Source organism: Rutidosis leptorrhynchoides, chromosome 9 (genome assembly GCF_046630445.1).
Source record: "Rutidosis leptorrhynchoides isolate AG116_Rl617_1_P2 chromosome 9, CSIRO_AGI_Rlap_v1, whole genome shotgun sequence".
In the NCBI taxonomy this organism is placed as follows: domain Eukaryota; kingdom Viridiplantae; phylum Streptophyta; class Magnoliopsida; order Asterales; family Asteraceae; genus Rutidosis; species Rutidosis leptorrhynchoides.
The window spans coordinates 280,643,973-280,664,665 of NC_092341.1; positions in this window are offsets into that span (position 1 = coordinate 280,643,973).

The following is a 20,693-nucleotide window of genomic DNA, read 5'->3' on the forward strand; positions in this document are numbered from 1 at the left end:
CGGTCTTTGCTGATTATAAGTATTATTGGATACTTGTTGATTGCTAGGACCTTGTTGGTTGTTGTATGGAATATTTCGGTTATAATTCTGGTTTTGATTGTAAATCGGTCTTGGCGGTTGATAATTATTCTGATAATTATTTCCAGGCCTTTGGTTTATGTATGAAATATTCTCTCTTTGTTCCATTGTTAATTCAATACTGAGACAATCTTTTGTCAAATGTGGTCCTCCACACTGCTCACAACTAATTCGTATTGAGTGAATATCCTTAGTCATCTTTTCCATTCGTCTTTCCACATCATCTATCTTTGCGGAAATGGAATCTAAGTCATGGCTAGAATCGGCTCTAGCTGCTTTAGATGATCTAATGATATCTTTTTCTTGGTGCCACTCATGTGAGTGGGAAGCAGTATTATCAATAATTTTGTAAGCATCAGTTTCGGTTTTCTTCATAATAGAACCACCAGCTGCTATATCTATGTCTTTTCTTGTAGTGATGTCGCATCCTCGGTAGAATATTTGTACTATTTGACAGGTGTCTAAACCATGTTGCGGACATCCTCTTAATAACTTTCCATATCTTGTCCATGCCTCATATAGAGTTTCATTTGGTTTCTGTGTAAACGTAACAATTTCTGCTTGAAGTCTTACGGCTTTAGATGCAGGAAAGAATTGTTTAAGAAATTTGTCAATTAAAACATCCCATGTATCGATCGCCCCTTCAGGTAACGATTCCAACCAATCTTTGGCTTTTCCCTTTAAAGTCCAGGGAAATAACATGAGATATATCTGTTCATCCTCCACTTCTCGTATTTTAAATAGTGTGCAGATCCTATTAAAGGTACGTAGATGTTCATTTGGATCTTCCTTCGGCGCACCACTAAATTGGCATTGATTAGTCACCATGTGTAGAATTTGTCCTTTGATTTCATAATCTGGCGCATTAATGTCTGGATGAGTAATTGCGTGACCTTGGCCAGTGCGTTTAGCTCTCATTCGGTCTTCCATACTTAAAGGTTCCAGATTCTCCATAATTGAATTTGTTGAATCGGTATCACTAGATGATTCTGATTTAATGGTTCGTTCCTCAACAATCTCTGTTTGAATGATTGGTGGTTCCGGAGGAAAGTTTAGTGGTTCAGGATCTACGAACCGTTCCTGAATATTCTCCGGATTCTCAATTGTGAGGTTGGGTTAAAAAAATGGATTATCGGAAATTTGAACTGAAGTACTTGGTTGACTGGATGACGATTCTAAAGAAAAATCAACGGCAGTTATATTTGTTTAACGATGTCTTGATCTAGTTACAGGTGGTGAACGTACAAAAGGTGATGAACGTCTTGCTCGGTGCATTCACTGAATATCCTATTAGTTTTTAAAAGGAAAGAAAAATTATAATAAGTTATCCAATCAATAGACTTTTCTGATTTTGCCCACGTTTCGAATAGCCAAAAGATGCAGCAGAGGGGCAGGATTCGTTTGGTCTCAATATAATTGAGGACTGTTTGGCTCCAATAACCCGGTCCACGTACAAATCCAACTATTACTACGAACCAGAAAATTTTGATGTCTATTAATTTAACCACTTAAAATAAATTTTCGTAATTTTAAGAAATTTAGATAAGAAGTAGAAAAAAATTCTAAGTCCTAAAACTAGAATAGCGAGAAATAAGAAAGAAAAAGAGTTCGTCGAAAAAGAAAAAATGGTTGAAAAATAAAAGGTGACGGAAAAATAAAAGAAACTTATAAAAACTTAAAAATACTTAACTAACCTAACCTTATTACTACAACTAACTTAAAATTATAATCGCAAATTGAAATTATTAATTGGAATGATAATTGGTACATAGTAAAAGGTGTCTAAAAATATTAAAGCTTACAAGGAAAAACTAAATTCCAAATGGAAATAACTTAAAAAGAAACTAAAACTTAAAAAGGCGTCGCAAAATTCTAAAGCACCTAAATCTTAGTCTAAAGAAAAAGCACTTAAGGAATTCTACGGCAAAGCCTAAAAATCTAGGAGTAAAAATAACTATAGCAAAAACTAAGTTTAAAATTAAATATGAGCTAAAAATACAAATATTACGCTACAACGATTAAAAAGGGACAAAATATAAAAATATACAAAAAGTTGTAAAAAGTACAATTTTTATAAAAATATTATTTTTATATTATTTATTTTATAAAACTACTAATTTTACAATTTAATAAAACTAATTTAACTAAAATATATAAATAAAAAGTAAAAGTAAAAATAAAACTAATAATAATAATAATAATTAGGTTTAAATAATAATAATAATTAATTAAATCCCGTAATTAATGCAGATTTAGGGTTCTTTGTCGCCTGTCAGAAAGGCTCCGCGAGTCGCGGCAATTAAAGCGTCAAACCCCGCGAGTCGCGGGGTTCCAGAATTCAGCTGACAGGTTATAATTTTTACGCGTTTTTCTTTATATTTTTTTTTTATTTTCTGTTTTCTGTTTTTAAATAAATAAAAGATTTTAAAACTTATATTTTTATAAACTAAAATAAAAATAAAGAAACTTATAAAACTTAAATATTTAACAAAATCTTAAAAATGCTTATATTTTTGTTTTTCTTTTTATATTTTTCGAATATTTAAAACGTATTTTTACAAAAACGAATTTTAATAAAAGTAAAATAAAAATCTTTTTTTTTTTTTATATTAGCGTTCCGCTTCCGGCTTTTAAGATAATTCCCCGACAGCGGCGCCAAAAATACTTGGCGTTATGCGAGGTGTATATAAAATAGTTATTATTTTACTATGAAAAACTATTAAATACGATACAATTTTACACAAGATATTTATTTATTTATAGAATGGATATACTTAAACCTTGCTACAACACTTATAGGCAGTGTACCTAATCGTACAGTAGTGTAGTTTTTAGTAAGTCCGGTTCGTTCCACAGGGAAATCTTTAAACAAAGCTCAACGCTATATTAGTTTACTTTTATTAAAAATACAAATATATATATAAGTAATATTATTATTATAAAGGGGGGTTTTTTACCGTTTAATGACCGGTTTGTCGATTTTAAGATTTTAGTCGCAGTTAAAACCTAATGTAAAATATAAAATAAATACAAGACTTAAATTAAAGCGTAAAGTAAATAACGATAATGAAATTGCGAATAATAAAAATGCGATAAAATAAAATTGCGATAATTAAAAAGTACGATAATTAAAAGTGCGATTAAATAACAATAAATAAAAGTGCGATAATTAGAAGTGCAATTAAATATAAAATAAAGGAAATTAAATATGAAATAAAAGAATTATGCTTATTTAAACTTCCGTAATCATGATGTTTGACGTGTTGATTTTAGTTTTATGCCCATGGGTTAATTGTCCTTTGTCCTGGATTATTTAATATGTCCGTCTGGTTTTTGTCCATAACAGTCCATTAGTCATAAATATAAAGTGCAAGTGTCCTCGTCAAATTATTATTATACCCGAAGTTAAATATTCCAACTAATTGGGGATTCGAATTGTAACAAGGTTTTAATACTTTGTTTAATGAATACACCAGGTTATCGACTGCGTGTAAACCAAGGTTTTACTACTTTGTTAACAATTACACCAATTACCCTTGAATGTAATTTCACCCCTGTTTTAATTATTCTAGTGGCTATTAATCCATTCCCGTGTCCGGTTAAATGAACGATTATTCGTACATATAAATACCCCGCCCATCGTGTCCGATCGAGTGTATATGGTAATCTATAGGGACGCCCAATTGTAAATCTTTATATTAACATTAACAAACTTTCATTTAGTTAAACAAATATAAAGCCCATTAATAGCCCATAGTCTAATTTCCACAAGTGTCGTTCTTTTGTCCAAACCCCAATTATGGTACAAAGCCCAATTACCCAATTTTAGTAATTAGCCCAACATCATGATTACTTCGTTTTAAATAAGCATAATAATAACTTAGCTACGAGACATTAATGTAAAAAGGTTGAACATAACTTACAATGATTAAAAATAGCGTAGCGTTACACGGACAGAATTTCGACTTACACCCTTACAACATTCGCTAACATACCCTTATTATTAGAATTATAATTAAAATTAAAATTAAAATATAAATTATATATATATATATATCGTATATATTGAGAGAAGAGAGATTTAGAATATGAAATTTGATCAGAATTCGGTTTGCTTTATAGCCAGAGTTGAAATTTGGGGCTCCGCGACTCGCGGCAAAATCCCCTTCAAACTCCGCGAGTCGCGGAGGATGTATTTACAGCTCAGTCCTTGGAGTTTTCTCTGCCGACGGTTTTTTATATATAAATATAATATATATATAATTAATATAATTAATTATATATTATATTATATTTATATACATAGTTACTTTGTAATTTTTAGTCCGTTGCGTCGAGCGTTAAGAGTTGACTCTGGTCCCGGTTCCGGATTTTCGAACGTCCTTGCGTACAATTTTATATTTTGTATTTTGCGTTTTGAATCTTGTACTCTTGTAATTTCGAGACGTTTCTTATCAATAATTGGAACCTCTTTGATTGTCTTTTGTACTTTTGAGCTTTTTGGTCGTTTGCGTCTTCAATTCGTCGAATCTGTCTTTTGTCTTCACCTTTTATTATTTAAACGAATATCACTTGTAAATAGAACAATTGCAACTAAAAGCTTGTCTTTCTTGAGGAATAATGCTATGAAATATATGTTCGTTTTTAGCATTATCAAGAATTTTCGTTCATATCAAGGCAAGGTGAGATTGGCGGACAACAAGCAACTCAACATAGAGGGCATTGGAGATGTTGTTTTGAAGACTACTCTTGGTTCTAATTGGATCTTGAAAAACGTAAGGTACATTCCTAAATTGAAAAGGAAACTTATTTCGGTTGGTCAATTAGATGATGAAGGTAACGCGGTTACTTTTGAAAACCGCCAATGGAAGGTGGTTAAGGGTAGTTGTGTAGTGGCTCGTGGACATAAAAGGGGAACTCTTTATATGGTTGAAGTGTTTGATGAAGACACTGTGGTTGCTACGGTTAATGTTGAGTCCGAATCAACTCTATGGCACCGAAGACTCGGGCATATGAGTGAGAAGGGTATGAAGATGCTTGTTTCAAGTGGGAGGATTCCAGATTTGAAGAAGGTAGAACTTGGGTTTTGCGAACCATGTGTCTATGGGAAGCAAAAGAAGGTGACTTTTGGGAAATCGGAGAATGCACCTAAGTTAGAGAAATTGGAGCTCGTTCATACGGATGTGTTTGGTCCAACTAATGTAGAATCACATGGAGGTTCTCGTTATTATGTCACCTTCATTGACGACTCCACTCGAAAGGCATGGGTTTATTTTCTTAAAGCTAAATCCGATGTGTTTAATACTTTTGTGAAGTGGAAAGCTATGGTTGAAAATGAAACTAACTTGAAATTCAAGTGCTTGAAGTTGGATAATGGAGGGGAATATGGTAGTCTTGAATTTAAAGACCATTGTGCAAAGCTCGGTATTAGAATGTTGAAAACGGTACCGGAGACACCGCAACACAATGGGGTCGCCGAACGTATGAATCGTACGTTAAATGAAAGGGCTAAGAGTATGAGACTACATGCCGGTTTTCCCAAGATGTTTTGGGTGGATGCGGTTAATACGGCGGCTTATTTGATAAATAGGGGACCCTCTACACCGTTGGGTTTCCGAATTCCCGAGGAAGAATGGAAGGTAAGAAGGTGAGTTATGGTCACCTTAGGATCTTTGGGTGTAATGCATATGTGAAGACCAAAGATGCAGATAAAGACAAACTTGAAGCTAAGTCAAAGAAGTGTATTTTCATAGGCTACGGGTAGGATGAAATGGGTTATCATTGTTGGGATAACGAGGCTAGAAAAGTAATTCGTTCTCGCGATGTTACTTTTGATGAAGATTCGGTCTATGGCAAACCAGAAACGGGGAGTCCTAAACCGGATCATGTTACTTTTGACGATGTTTCTATTGATGATCTTGCAGGTTCTAGTGGGAGTACGGGGAACAATGAATTGCCGATGAACGGTGAGGCGTCAAAAAATGCTAATGATGGGGATGATTCGGACACAAATGGAATCGGTCCAACCATTCCGGTTACTCCTATACTAAGACGCTCGACTAGAGTGCCCAAACCTAATCCTAGGTATTCTCCATCAGCAAACTACTTGCTCTATACCGAGAATGGTGAACCCGAAAGTTACTTTGAGGCAAGGAAGACAAAAGAATCCATACAATGGGAACTTGCCATGAAAGAAGAGATGGGATCACTTGAGAAGAACAAGACTTGGTCACAAGTGAAGTTACCTCATGATAAAAGGGCATTGCAAAGCAAATGGGTGTATAGAATCAAGAATGAGTTAGATGGCAAGAGAAGGTACAAGGCTCGTTTTGTAGTCAAAGGCTTTCAACAAAAGGAAGAGGTTGACTACAAAGAGATATTTTCACCGGTAGTTAAAATGACTACTATCCGTTTGGTACTTTCTATGGTTGCATCCAAAGACTTACATCTTGAGCAACTAGATGTAAAAACTGCATTCTTACATGGTGATCTTGTTGAAGAGATCTACATGAGGCAACCCGAGGGCTTTGAGGTAAAGGGTAAAGAGAAGTGGGTTTGTAAGCTAAAGAAAGGTTTGTATGGATTGAAGTAAGCACCTCGGCAATGGTACTTGAAGTTTGAAGAGTTTATGAAAAAGCTTGGTTTATTAAGATGTGAAGCGGATCACTGTTGCTACTTGAAGAAATTCAAGTCTTCTTACATAATCTTATTGTTGTATGTTGATGACATGTTGCTTGCAGGTTCTAACATGTCCGAAATTAACAAGTTGAAGGGATTACTTTCCTGAGAATTTGAGATGAAAGATCTTGGCAGTGCTAGGCAAATACTTGGTATGAGTATTGTGTGCGATCATGTGAAGGGTACTCTATACTAATCTCAATCTAAATATATTGAGAAAGTAGTAGAGAGATTCAACATGGAATATTTAAAGGCTCGTTCTATGCCTTTGGGAAGCACCTTAAAACTATCGAAAAGTCAATCACCAAAGACGGAAAGAGACAAGAAGGATATGGAAAAGGTTCCATATGCATCGACCGTGGGTAGTATTATGTATGCCATGGTTTGTACAAGACCCAATATTGCTCAAGCAGTGGGAGTTGTAAGTCGTTATATGTCTAATCCGGGGAAAGAGCATTGGGAAGCAGTCAAATGGTTACTTCGTTATTTGAAAGGTACTTCTAATATGGGATTGTGTTTCTCCAAAAACAATCTCATACTTAGAGGTTATGTGGATGCTAATTTGGGTGGATGTGATTATTCAGGGAAAAGCACTACGGATTATGTTTTTACAATGGGGAAGACGACGATTAGTTGGTTATCTCAATTGCAAAAGAGTGTTGCTTTGTCAACCACCAAAGCCGAATACATGGCTATTACGGAAGCTTCTAAAGAGCTAGTGTGGTTGAACAACTTCTTAGGCGAGTTAGGTAAAAGACAAGACTATTGCGTCTTGTATTGTGATAATCAAAGTGCGGTTCATCTTGGAAAGAATCCGGTATTTCATAGTCGAAGGAAACACATCAAGATAAGGTATCATTTTATTCGACAACATATAAATGATGGCACTTTATTCTTGGAGAAAATCCTTGGTACGAAGAATCCTGTCGATATGTTTACTAAGGTGGTTACGACGGAGAAATTGAGGTTTTGCATTACCTCAATTGGTCTTCTCAAGAATTAATGAGAGAAGACTCCAACTAGAGATGTGAATGGTGTTACAAGTTTAACAAGTAGTATTGAAGACATTTTATCGAAAGTCTACTCATCCGAAGTATGTGTTGAGCGTGCGTGTCCCAAATGGTATTTGGCGGTAATCGAAGGTGGTTTAATGTTCTTGGTTAATTAATTGATATGATTGGAGTTTTGTTCAAAGTCTCCAAGTGGGAGATTTGTTGGAGTATGGAGACGTTAAACAAACAAGAAATATGGATCTGAGCAACGATGCGGCGCATCACTTGACAGATGCGGCGCATTCATGGAGTGTTTTATGCCGAAGGTTTTAGATGCGGGGCTTTCAAAGGATATGGCGCATTTTTGCTAAGTGATGCGGCGCATCACTATCACGATGTGGCGCATCGTGTGCTGGAACTTGATCTGTAAACGTGGAAAGGTGTAGTGATGCGGCGCATCACTTCCAGATGCGGCGCATCACCCTTCTGGCAGCAATTTGGCAACTTGCACACTTTACATCCGAGCATGTTTTGTCTACCTTTCACTTTAGGTGCAAAGTTGGATACTTTACACCTAAAATTATGGATGTGATCATGCCATTACTAGGGTGGAAAGCTTACTAGTTGGCTAGCATGATGATTACTTGAAGCATGTTGAAGATTCCTAGCTAGTTGTCTTGGTGTTCTTGTTTCTCTCTATATAGAGCTCATTCATAGTCATTGAAAAATACCACATACAAATATTCAGTAAATAAACACTCTCTAGTTGGTCCGTGGACTAAAGCAATCACAACGATTGCATATAATCACGTTATATCTTGTGTTGTTCTTTATTGTTCTTGCATATTATCTTTCGTTCATTAAGTGGGTTGAGTGATCTTGATAGTATCACTACTCGGCTAGTAGTCTTGTAGAATTACTAGCGTTGTTTGGGTCCTAATATCCTAACAAAATTTACAACAAGCATTGTGATACGCATTGTACATATATTGGATCTCCTATGTTCGATACTCTAAAAACATAAAAACATGCAAAATCATTGAACTGATGCATATTAGTAGGAATGATCGTTTAATAACACTACTTGTTACTATTGGAGCTAATCGGTTAGGGTGTCCCACATAAGAAGTATAAAGAAAAATATGTATGCATATAAGGCACTTGGGAACCTCTCTCTATCAGCAATTGGTTTTAAAGAAAAGAGGGACTCATGAGATTATATGCATGACATGTTGGGGAACCTAAATCGATACTAATCAATTAAGCAGGACTCGAACCCTCAACTCCAAGGTTAGTACTGTCACGACCCTACTTTTTTCGTTATCTTTTCTGTTAATTATTTAATGACCGTTAACTGTTGATTGTGCTACGTCATTTCTATGACCTATATTATTATTTTAATAATAATATATTAATTATTATGTGTTATGTGAATATTTGTATTCATATTTTGAAGTATACGTTTCTACGTGTCGCGAATTTCCATCCGGCGAATCTTTTCGGTTTTCAAACCAACGGTCGAGTTTTTGGGATATTTAAATCCTAATTATTTTAAATATGATATTTTAAGATCATATTATTATATGGAGTATTTATATTTATTTTTCATCGCGTATTTGTTATCTCTCCAAATTTTTAATCGCGTAAGCGTGTTTTCGCGTTTCGGGTTTCGTTCGGGCTTTCGGGCCACAAGGGATTACACATTTAGCAAGTTGGCCCACCATGGGGCCCACCCCATCCCAATTTCGGCTGAATGGAGGGAGGGAGGGAGTATTACTCCCTTGATTTCTTTTTTTTGTGATTATTTTGTATTTCACCAATATTTCCCTAAAACCTAGCTTTTATTTTTGCTCTCCTCCTCTCTTCTTCTTCCTTTTGGCGATGGCACACCACCACCATCATCATCATCCTTCATCAAATCATAGCTTGGATCATCCATTGTTATACATCAACGCCTTCCTCATTCCGTTCTCTACGCGATTATATTTGTTGATTATTGATTAGGGTATAAACCCTAACCCTAGAACTTTTGATTTTTCTGTATTTTGATTATATTTTAATAGTATGATAATTACTTGTTGCTGTAATGGTGTTTGTATGCATAGAATTACTCATAAACACATGTTTTCGGTTTGATAAAATTGGGACAGCAGCTATTTCGTGTATTTCTGATATTGTGACTGTTATAAAAGTTAAAATAAAGTATCTAGATGATTTCCTCTCATCAAGACATTAATTTTAGACTCCGAATTCATGACGTTTCGATTCCCGGAGCCCTAGATATGATCAAAGTGGTATTTTGTTAAGATTGAAATGTGATTTTGGTATGAACCAGGTTTGGTCCGACTTTGTGACCATATTTGGTGACTTTAGGGTGTGTTAGTGTGTTAGGATTAATGGTGGGACGAACTTTCATGTTCGGGTCATCTAAATTCGAGCCACGAATCACCCGTTACGTCTAAAACACGATTTTGATTGAATTAAAGTTTCAAGTGGTGTCATGGCTGATCACCATGACTTGTGGGCTGTTCTTGGTGTGTTCTTGAGTGTACCAAAGTGTCGAGTGGTTTGATTAGGCGGAGATATATGTAAGGCTCGCCGAAAACCAACACCCGGGGCTCAAGATATGACCCGATGAACTTTTGATTTAAAACTTATGATTAATAATTAAACTTATGATATAAATAATGAATTTCATTATCATTTAATTACTTATGATATAAAAAGTAATTATTATAATTTAAGACTTATGATATTTATTTATTATATCATTTAATTATTACTTATGATTTAATTAAACATTTTAATTAAACTTATGATTGATAATACTTTTATTATTAATGGAAAATACTTATGATAAGTATTAAACTTATATTATAAGATTATTATTATAAGGCTTATAATAAGGATTAATTAATTATTTAATTATTATAAGGCTTAGTTATTATTTAATTATAATTTAATTATTAAATACTTATGATTTAATAATTATAATTAGAAACTTATGATATGATTAATAATTCATTATTAATTAATAATACTTATGATATGATTTAAAATTTATTATTAATTAATAATACTTATATTATGACTAATATTTAATTAATTAATTAAATACTTATGTTATATTAATTATATCATTTAAACTTATATTAACTTTAATAATTCATTTTAATTTAATTAAACTTATGTTATGACATAATTGGACATATTTAAATCTAATAAACATTATAACTTACATTATTATTACAACTTACACTTTTAAAATTAACGTTGACCATGTTTGACCAAGGTTGACTTTTGAGTTGACTTTCGGTTGACTTTGACTTTCAGTTGACTTTTGTTGACTTTCTAATTAAGGAAACTTTCCTAACTTATAAACTTTCCTAAAATAGCAACTTTCTAAATTTGGAAACTTTTCAAAAATAGAAACTTTCCAAAAATGGAAACCTGCTAAAAATAGAAACTTTCTAAAAATAGAAAGTGTGTGTCCGTAAGCTGTTCCGATCAAACCGATGCATATTGAGTATTGTTCTATGACCACTTGCAACATGTACAATAGCTATCATACTAAGACTTGACCTAAGTTAGTTATTTATATCGACCTGCTTTATTTATAGGTCGGCGTTGTGATCATTCCTGATCACTGTACTCATTTGCTGTTCGCTTAATTGTGTTGGTTACTTCGTTACTATTAAGGTGAGTTATAGTCCCGTTTTTACATACTTTTCAAAGTATATTTTTGGGATGTGATTACATGCATTTTATTTCACGTTTAGACACAAGTGACAATTAAATTTAAATTATTCATTGTGAGTTGGACAAAAATATTCCCTAGTCTGGTAACTGTAATCATTGGTTTCTACCGGTGAACGCGAATCCTACGGATAGATCTATCGGATTTGACAACCCCATTTCGAGCTAGTCGCGCTAGCAATTTATAATCGAAATGTTTAGTACTTCGTATTTTGTTGTAGATACACTGTCCAGTGTATATTATTATTGTGTTTGGCAAGGGTAAATAAAGGGTTAAGTGGTTACCAGGTGGCTCATTGATAATGGAATAATGTTTAATGTTTTCTAACATTTTTAAATCTTGTGGTCTTAAGTTTATTCAATTATTTAAACCTATAATTCACTCAACCTTTGTGTTGACAGTTTACTCGCATGTTTTCACAGGTACTTGAGTTTATGTGATGCTTCCGCTGTATTTAGAAGAGTCTGCATGCATTTGGGCAGATGTTAATGAAATAATTTATGAAACTTAAGCTTGCATTCTATTTTTGGATAATTTAAACTTGTGTTTTGTTGACAATGTTTTATGTCAACTTTGGTTAATTAATATGTTGGGTTACTTTTAAACTACATATTTTGGTATGCTTTCCTTTTTGGGAAACTTTTGAAATAAAAGAATGCAATGTCGTTTGTTAAATTCATTTAAGTTCGATCAAGCTGTGGGACCAAGTGACGGAGCCGTTAAGTGTTTTGACGGGGCCATCACAAGTACTTTGTAGTTTATGAAAATGATTTCAAAGTCCATTTTAAATCAAGCACATAGTTGTAAAATGCAACATTACTTAGAGACATGGTTGCAGAGTTTTAGTAAATATGTAGTACATACCTATGAATGAAATGGTCACAAATCATTTGAGGAATCCAAGCATAAAGAGATGTTTATGTGACATGTCACGTCTTAGTGGTTGTGTAGATTTTGAGATTGTATTGAGTTTTATTTTTTCTAACATGTTTAGCGTTTTAATATTCATGACAACATGTTTGTCCAATCATATATACAAAGTATTTTAAGAGAAAAGTATGTCGGACAAAAGAGATAAGCCCACTCACAATGGGTGATCCGCTCTATTATTTTAGTAGTGGCTGCAGGTGAAGTAGCACATTTTAAGTATATTGTCTGAGTGACAAATGAGCACAAACTTAAAATATTTGATGCTACACTTGTAACATTTACAACAATATGTGAATTACGTAAGTTTCACATTACATGTCTTGGATATCCATATACGAGTTCTTGTGAGAAAGATGTGTTTTTATGAGTATGAGTGAACTTGAGTTTGAACATTGAGTATGTTTAAACTATCATATGTGCAACATTGATTTAAAAACATACCTCTATTTGAAAAGGTGAAATGTTGCAGCATGTGATTCATACCACAATTGATCAAGATGACCAATAAGGGAGATAGAAGAAACTGATCTCTACGTCTATATTATGTGAGCCGCGAGTCCCTTTGTGATGACCCGTCTAAATCCACTTGGACGAATACATCATTTATTGATTTCATAGTGAGGTTTTGACCTCTATATGATACGTTTTGTAAACATTGAATTCTTTTGAAAAGGCACATCATAAATGAATATGTAAATCCAAGGTTTTCGACGTCTGATGATTTCTATGTATAGACAATCACTGTATTTAATAGTTTACAATACTACATTCATTGACAATGCAGTCAAAATAAGATACATGGTGATGATTTTGTGAATGCAAAGTTTTCTTGAATAAAGCATGTATGACTCCATGCACATAGCTTATATAACGTATAAGCAAATAGCGGAAGACTTCTAGGAACCTGAGAATAAACATGCTTAAAAGTGTCAACACAAAGGTTGGTGAGTTCATAGTTTTAATGTTGCGCATAATCTGTATATAAAGGTGGATCACAAGATTTTAGTTGTTTCATCCAGAAACGTCTATCAAAATATTCTACGAAATTGAGCAACCTGGTAACTAAACTTTAACGCTATAATAAGTACCCCTGTTTTAACATACATGCAACCAAAATGTACAATACACGCAATCCAACGTGTATTAACCTCAAATAGCATACGTCTATTTTATAGTTCAGGCTAGGGTTTCTATACCTAGAACAGACGGGGATGTCTGTGATGGCCTCGTCAAAACACTTAACGGCTCCGTCACTTGGTCCCACAGCTTGATCGAACTTAAATGAATTTAATAAACGACATTGCATTCTTTTATTTCAAAAGTTTCCCAAAAAGGAAAGCACACCAAAATATGTAGTTTAAAAGTAACCCAACATATTAATAATCCAAAGTTGACACAAAACATTGTCAACAACCCACAAGTATTAATTATTCAAAAACCGAATGCAAGCCAAAGTTTCATAAATTGTTTCATTAAAATCTGCCCAAATGCATGCAGACTCTTCTAAACACAGTGGAATCATCACATAAACTCAAGTACCTGTGAAAACATGCGAGTAAACTGTCAACACAAAGGTTGAGTGAATTATAGGTTTAAATAATTGAATAAACTTTAGACCACAAGATTTAAAAATGTTAGAAAACATTAAACATTATTCCATTATCAATGAGCCACCTGGTAACCACTTAACCCTTTATTTACCCTTGCCAAACAAAATAATAATATACACTGGATAGTGTATCTACATCAAAATACGAAGTACTAAACATTCTGATTATAAATTGCTAGCGCGACTAGCTCGAAATGGGGTTGTCAAACCCGATAGATCTATCCGTAGGATTCGCGTTCACCGGTAGAAACCAATGATTACAGTTACCAGACTAGGGAATATTTTTGTCCAACTCACAATGAATAATTTAAATTTAATTGTCACTTGTGTCTAAACATGAAATAAAATGCATGTAATCACATCCTAAAAATATACTTTGAAAAGTATGTAAAAACGGGACTATAACTCACCTTAACAGTAACGAAGTAACCAACACAATTAAGCGAACAGCAAATGAGTACAGTGATTAGGAATGATCACAACGCCGACCTATAAATAAAGCAGGTCGATATAAATAACTAACTTAGGTCAAGTCTTAGTATGATAGCTATTGTACATGTTGCAAGTAAACATAGAACAATACTCAATATGCATCGGTTTGATCGGAACAGCTTACGGACACACACTTTCTATTTTTAGAAAGTTTCTATTTTTAGCAGGTTTCCATTTTTGGAAAGTTTCTATTTTTGGAAAGTTTCTATTTTTGGAAAGTTTCTATTTTTGGAAAGTTTATAAGTTAGAAGAGTTTTCTTAATTAGAAAGTCAACAAAAGTCAACTGAAAGTCAAAGTCAACTGAAAGTCAACTCAAAAGTCAACCTTGGTCAAACATGGTCAACGTAAATTTTAAAAGTGTAAGTTATAATAATAATGTAAGTTATAACGTCTGTTAAAGTTAAATATGTCTAATTATGTCATAACATAAGTTTAATTAAATTAAAATGAATTATTAAAGTTAATATAAGTTTAAATGATATAATTAATATAACATAAGTATTTAATTAATTAATTAAATATTAGTCATAATATAAGTATTATTAATTAATAATAAATTTTAAATCATATCATAAGTATTATTAATTAATAATGAATTATTAATCATATCATAAGTTTCTAATTATAATTATTAAATCATAAGTATTTAATAATTAAATTATAAGTAAATAATAACTAAGCCTTATAATAATTAAATAATTAATTAATCCTTATTATAAGTCTTATTATAGTAATCTCATAATGTAATTTTAATACTTATCATAAGTATTTTCCATTAATAATAAAAGTATTATTAATCATATGTTTAATTAAAATGTTAATTAAATCATAAGTATTAATTAAATGATATAATAAATATATATCATAAGTTGTAAATAATAATAATTACTTTTTTTTATCATAAGTAATTAAATGATAATGAAATCCATTACTTATATCATAAGTTTAATAATTAGTCACAAGTTTTAAATCAAAAGTTCATCGGGTCGTATCTTGAGCCCCGGGTGTCGGTTTTCGGCTGTGATGACCCGGGAATTTCCGACCAAATTTAAACTTAATCTTTATATGTTTTCGACACGATAAGCAAAGTCTGTAATGTTGAGTCTCAAAAACTTTGGAACAGGTTACATGAATGCATTTGCCCTTTTACCATTCCCGACGATTCACGAACTATTGTTTGTAAATACATATATATGTATAAATATATAAAAAAATAAGTATTTATATATAATATTTCGAATTTATAAAATACACTTTAATCAATTGGAATTGAATATGTAAAATAATATACAGAATAATTGTTGCTATTAAAAAAATGAATATATATATATATATATATATATATATATATATATATATATATATATATATATATATATATATATATATATATGAAATTGAATACATGTAATTTGTTATATCTTTTATGTTACATGTATTATTATTAGATACACTTGATTTGATATATCATTATTAATATTATTTTTTAAATATAATTATTATTATTAAGAACTATTATTATTTTTGTGAATTATTATTATTATCATTAATATTAATATTGTTATTATTAATAGAAAATAATACATTTTATTACTATTAACATTAATTATCATCTTATAATCATCTTATTATTATTAGTAATCATTTTTTACTAATTTAAAGATTATGATCCTTTGGGTAGTATTGTTACCATAATTATTATTATTATTACTTTATAAATATTATTATGATTATGATTATTATTATTAATATAATTAATATAATTAATATAACTAATATATCTATTAAATATTTGTATTTATTAAATAAACTATATATATAAGGATTGAAATCGTAGAAATTGTTACAAGTATCTATCAACCGAGTTTTTTATTCTGTTTTGGTCTCCAAAAATTTCGCTACCAGATTCCATCCAACCAGTTGCAGACAAATTCAGTTAACCATTATTTTCATCTTTTTTTTTATTATAATTATTTCGACTCCTGTTATTATTCTCTCAACCTTAACAATACAATAAATCAGCTGGAGTGACCTCCGAATTCCTTTACAATTATTTATAATCCAACATCAATCATCCAGCCTATTTCATTCATTACAAATTACAAACTGAAAATAAATAAAAAAAAAATCGAAGGAACAGACCCACGGTCCTATTCTTGGTGCCTTTTAATTCACAATTCAATTTGTTAGTAAATTTCAAAAATTATAAATGCAGTTCTGATAGGAATTCCACTTTAAAACTATCCTCAAAGTTTCAATCTCCATTTCTTCCTAACAATTACGAATTTTTCGAGTCAAAGTTTCATGTCAAAAGTCAAACGATATTTCAAAGATCAAATTGAGGAGTTTTAGGTTGTTTATGTTGAAATTTTTGAATGATAAAGTTTCTGTAGATGATTTAAAGCATCTTTCATTTTGTAAGAATTGTCCAAACATTTCTACAATCGAAAATCATATTTTTTTTTCATTACAGCGTCGAAGAGCAGCAGCAGATTCGGTATATATATATATATATATATATATATATATATATATATATATATATATATATATATATATATATATATATATATATATATATTTTCTTTTCTTTTCTCGTTGTTTAATTGAATCAATATTTATTACATGTTATTTGGAATTGAATTTCAAATCTTTTATCAAAAGTTAAGTAATTAAATTGTTTGGGAAAGGATTCTGGGTCGACTAGTTCAATATAGGAGAAGAAGGATTTAAACAGAAAAAGAAACAGGTTATATTATTAAAGGGTGATACAATTTCAGAGAATCAGGATTGGAGGAATGGTAGAGGGTGTTGGGATTAATCGAGAGGTCTCGGGTTCGATTCCTGGTTTGGGCAATTTCTTATCTTTTTGAGCTCTTAAGGTAGTAATCATTTTTATCATCATCACTATTATTATTATTATTATTATTATTATTATTATTATTATTATTATTATTATTATTATTATTATTATTATTATTATTATTATTATTATTATTATTATTATTATTATTATTATTATTATTATTATTATTATTGTTATTATCACACTTATCATTTTTGTATTAGAAATATTATTAGTATTAGTATTATTAATAAGTAGTAATTACCAATTATTATTATTGTTATCATGACCCTAGTTATAATTATAATTAATATTATTATTATTATAGTTATTACAAATATCATTATCAAAATAAGTATTATTATTACGTAACATGATTATTAATATTATCATTATTGATATCAAAAACTACCTTTTAAACTGATAAATATTTTGTACATAAAATATACTTGTTACATATACTATGATTATATTAAAATTTTACATAACTATATATATCAAATCTATTAATATTATTTATATATATAATACATACAAATAACAAAATATCGATTTTTAGATATAACACTAAACAATTATGTATATAAATATGAATATATCAATATAACTAAATGTATAGATTCTAAACATTTTTAAATATTTATATAACATTAAATTATAATTTATACTAACATATTATAATAACACTAATAATTATATATAAATTTATTCGATTACAAATATATGTGTTAATATGTATATACATAATATAGGTTCGTGAATCTGAGGCCAACCCTATACTTGTTCAATGTCGTCATATGTATTTTTACTACAAAATACATTAGGTGAGTTTCATTATTCCCTTTATATATATATATATATATATGGGCTGAGAATACATGCAATGTTTTAATAACTATTTTACAATATTTATATGCGTGAGTTTCATTTGATCCCTTTTACTCTTTACATTTTTGGACTGAGAATACATGCGCTGCTTTTATAACTGTTTTACGAAATAGATACAAGTAAACGAAACTACATTATATGGTTGAATTATCGAAATTGAATATGCCCCTTTTTATTAAGTCTAGTAATCTAAGAATTAGGGAACAGACACCCTAATTGACGCGAACTCTAAAGATAGATCTATCGGGCCCAACAAGCCGCATCCAAAGTACCAGATGCTTTAGTACTTCGAAATTTATATCATGTCCGAAGGAGGATCCCGGAATGATGGGGATATTCTTATATACATATTGTGAATGTTGGTTACCAGGTGTTCAATCCATATGAATGATATTTTTGTCTCTATGCATGGGACGTATGTTTATGAGAAATGGAAATATGAAAATCTTGTGGTCTATTAAAATGATGGAAATGATTATTTTTGTTAAACTAATGAACTCACCAACCTTTTGGTTGACACTTTAAAGCATGTTTATTCTCAGGTATGAAAGAAATCTTCCGCTGTGCATTTGCTCATATTACATGGAGTCGTTCATGGCATATAGAGGTCATAACCTCGCAATGGGACCAACTGTTGAAGACTTCGTCCAGATGGATTAGGACGGGACATTTCAGTTAGTATCAGAGCGGTTGTCTTAGCGAACTAGGTCTTACATTAGTGTGTCTAACTCATAGTTGTTTAGATGCATTAGTGAGTCTGGACTTCGACCGTGTCTGCATGTCAAAAGTTTTGCTTATCATTTCTAGTCGGAATTCATTTACTTATCATCCTTAGGAAATTACCTGCTTATCATTCTTAGGGAATCATTTGCTTATCATTCTAAGTCTAGACACATCTTACTGCAATGACTGCATGAATAGTGTATAGACAATTCATATCTTAGCGCATCTGACAATTCATATCTTAGCATATCTGTTACTATAGACTTTACCTGATAGCTTCCGTAGATTCCTCCGTAATTATGGGATTTTAGTATTATATATGCATATGTAAATTATGTGTTGCAAGGTACTAATCTACATCCTATAATCTGTTTCTTATCAAACATTCTTCATCTGAGCGTACGAGATGAATCCCTCAACCAGTTCGAGTCCCTCAGGTTTCGATAGCTATTCCGATAGTTATTCCGACAGCTATTTCGACATGGATATTCACCTAAATTCCGAAAGCGGTGTCACCGGAATGAATCAATCAATCAGTCATCCCCAATTCATTTGATGAGTTCGTAGTCGACTTAAACAATGGATATGCGAAGAAGGAAATCCCTTCCACCAACCGAATTCACCTCTTGGTGAAGAACCTGAAGCACTTACCGGTGAACCAGTTCGAAACACCATCTTCACTTTCATTTCCAGAGTAGCTCGACACGATTATATTCTATTCACAATTCTAAACCTATTTCATTCACTCGTTCGAACCGACAATCATCCTGGTATAATAGAAGAAGTCAACGAGCTTTGCGCCCGAGTTGTAGCCTTAGAAAATATAGTGCAAAATGTACCAGCTTCAACAACATCGCCGGCACCAACAGTACCATCAGTAACAGCACAAGTACCATCAACAATCTATGCCTCAACATCTCATTCTGTACCTCGATTATAATCATTGTTCTACGTATCGTTCTACATCGATTATCTTCGTTCTTCATGACGATTAAGTAATCTCTAAATGTTTTAGAGATTATGTATTCTAGTTCTAACGATAAATCAAATGAGTTTAATATCATATTAACTCAATGAATCCATGATTACATCTGAAGAAAATATATATGTATATATGTTTTCATAAAGATTGTAATTAAAAATTCTTTCGTACAAAGTGATAATTGTGAAAATATTTTAACGGGTAGGTAATACCCGAGGAATATTTAAATTTCACATTAATAAGTTGCACTGTATATTCTTGAAAGCTGATTCAACAGTCGTTTACTATCCTACTTACATCCACAGATATACGAAGCCATTCACCACAGAATTACCATTTTCATTCAATTTCATATTTGGATTTTTACCTATCAAAAATCCAACAAGTGGTATAATGAAGAAAACATTTGATAAAATAAAATTTGTTAGAAACAAACAAATTAACTATGAGAAATTTGGTTAAGAATTCATGCTAACTGTTCCTAGCTAACTGTTCCTAGCTAACTGATTACATTTTATTTATCGCAATTTAATTATCGCAACTTTAATTCTCGCAATTTTATTTATCGTCATTAAATTTATGTTATTTACTTTATGCACTTTATTTATCGTCATTTAATCTCTGTTATTTACTTTACGCACTTTATTTATCATCATTTATTTTTCTGTTATTTATTTTACGCACTTTAAATATCGGGACACGTATACAAGATTTTGAC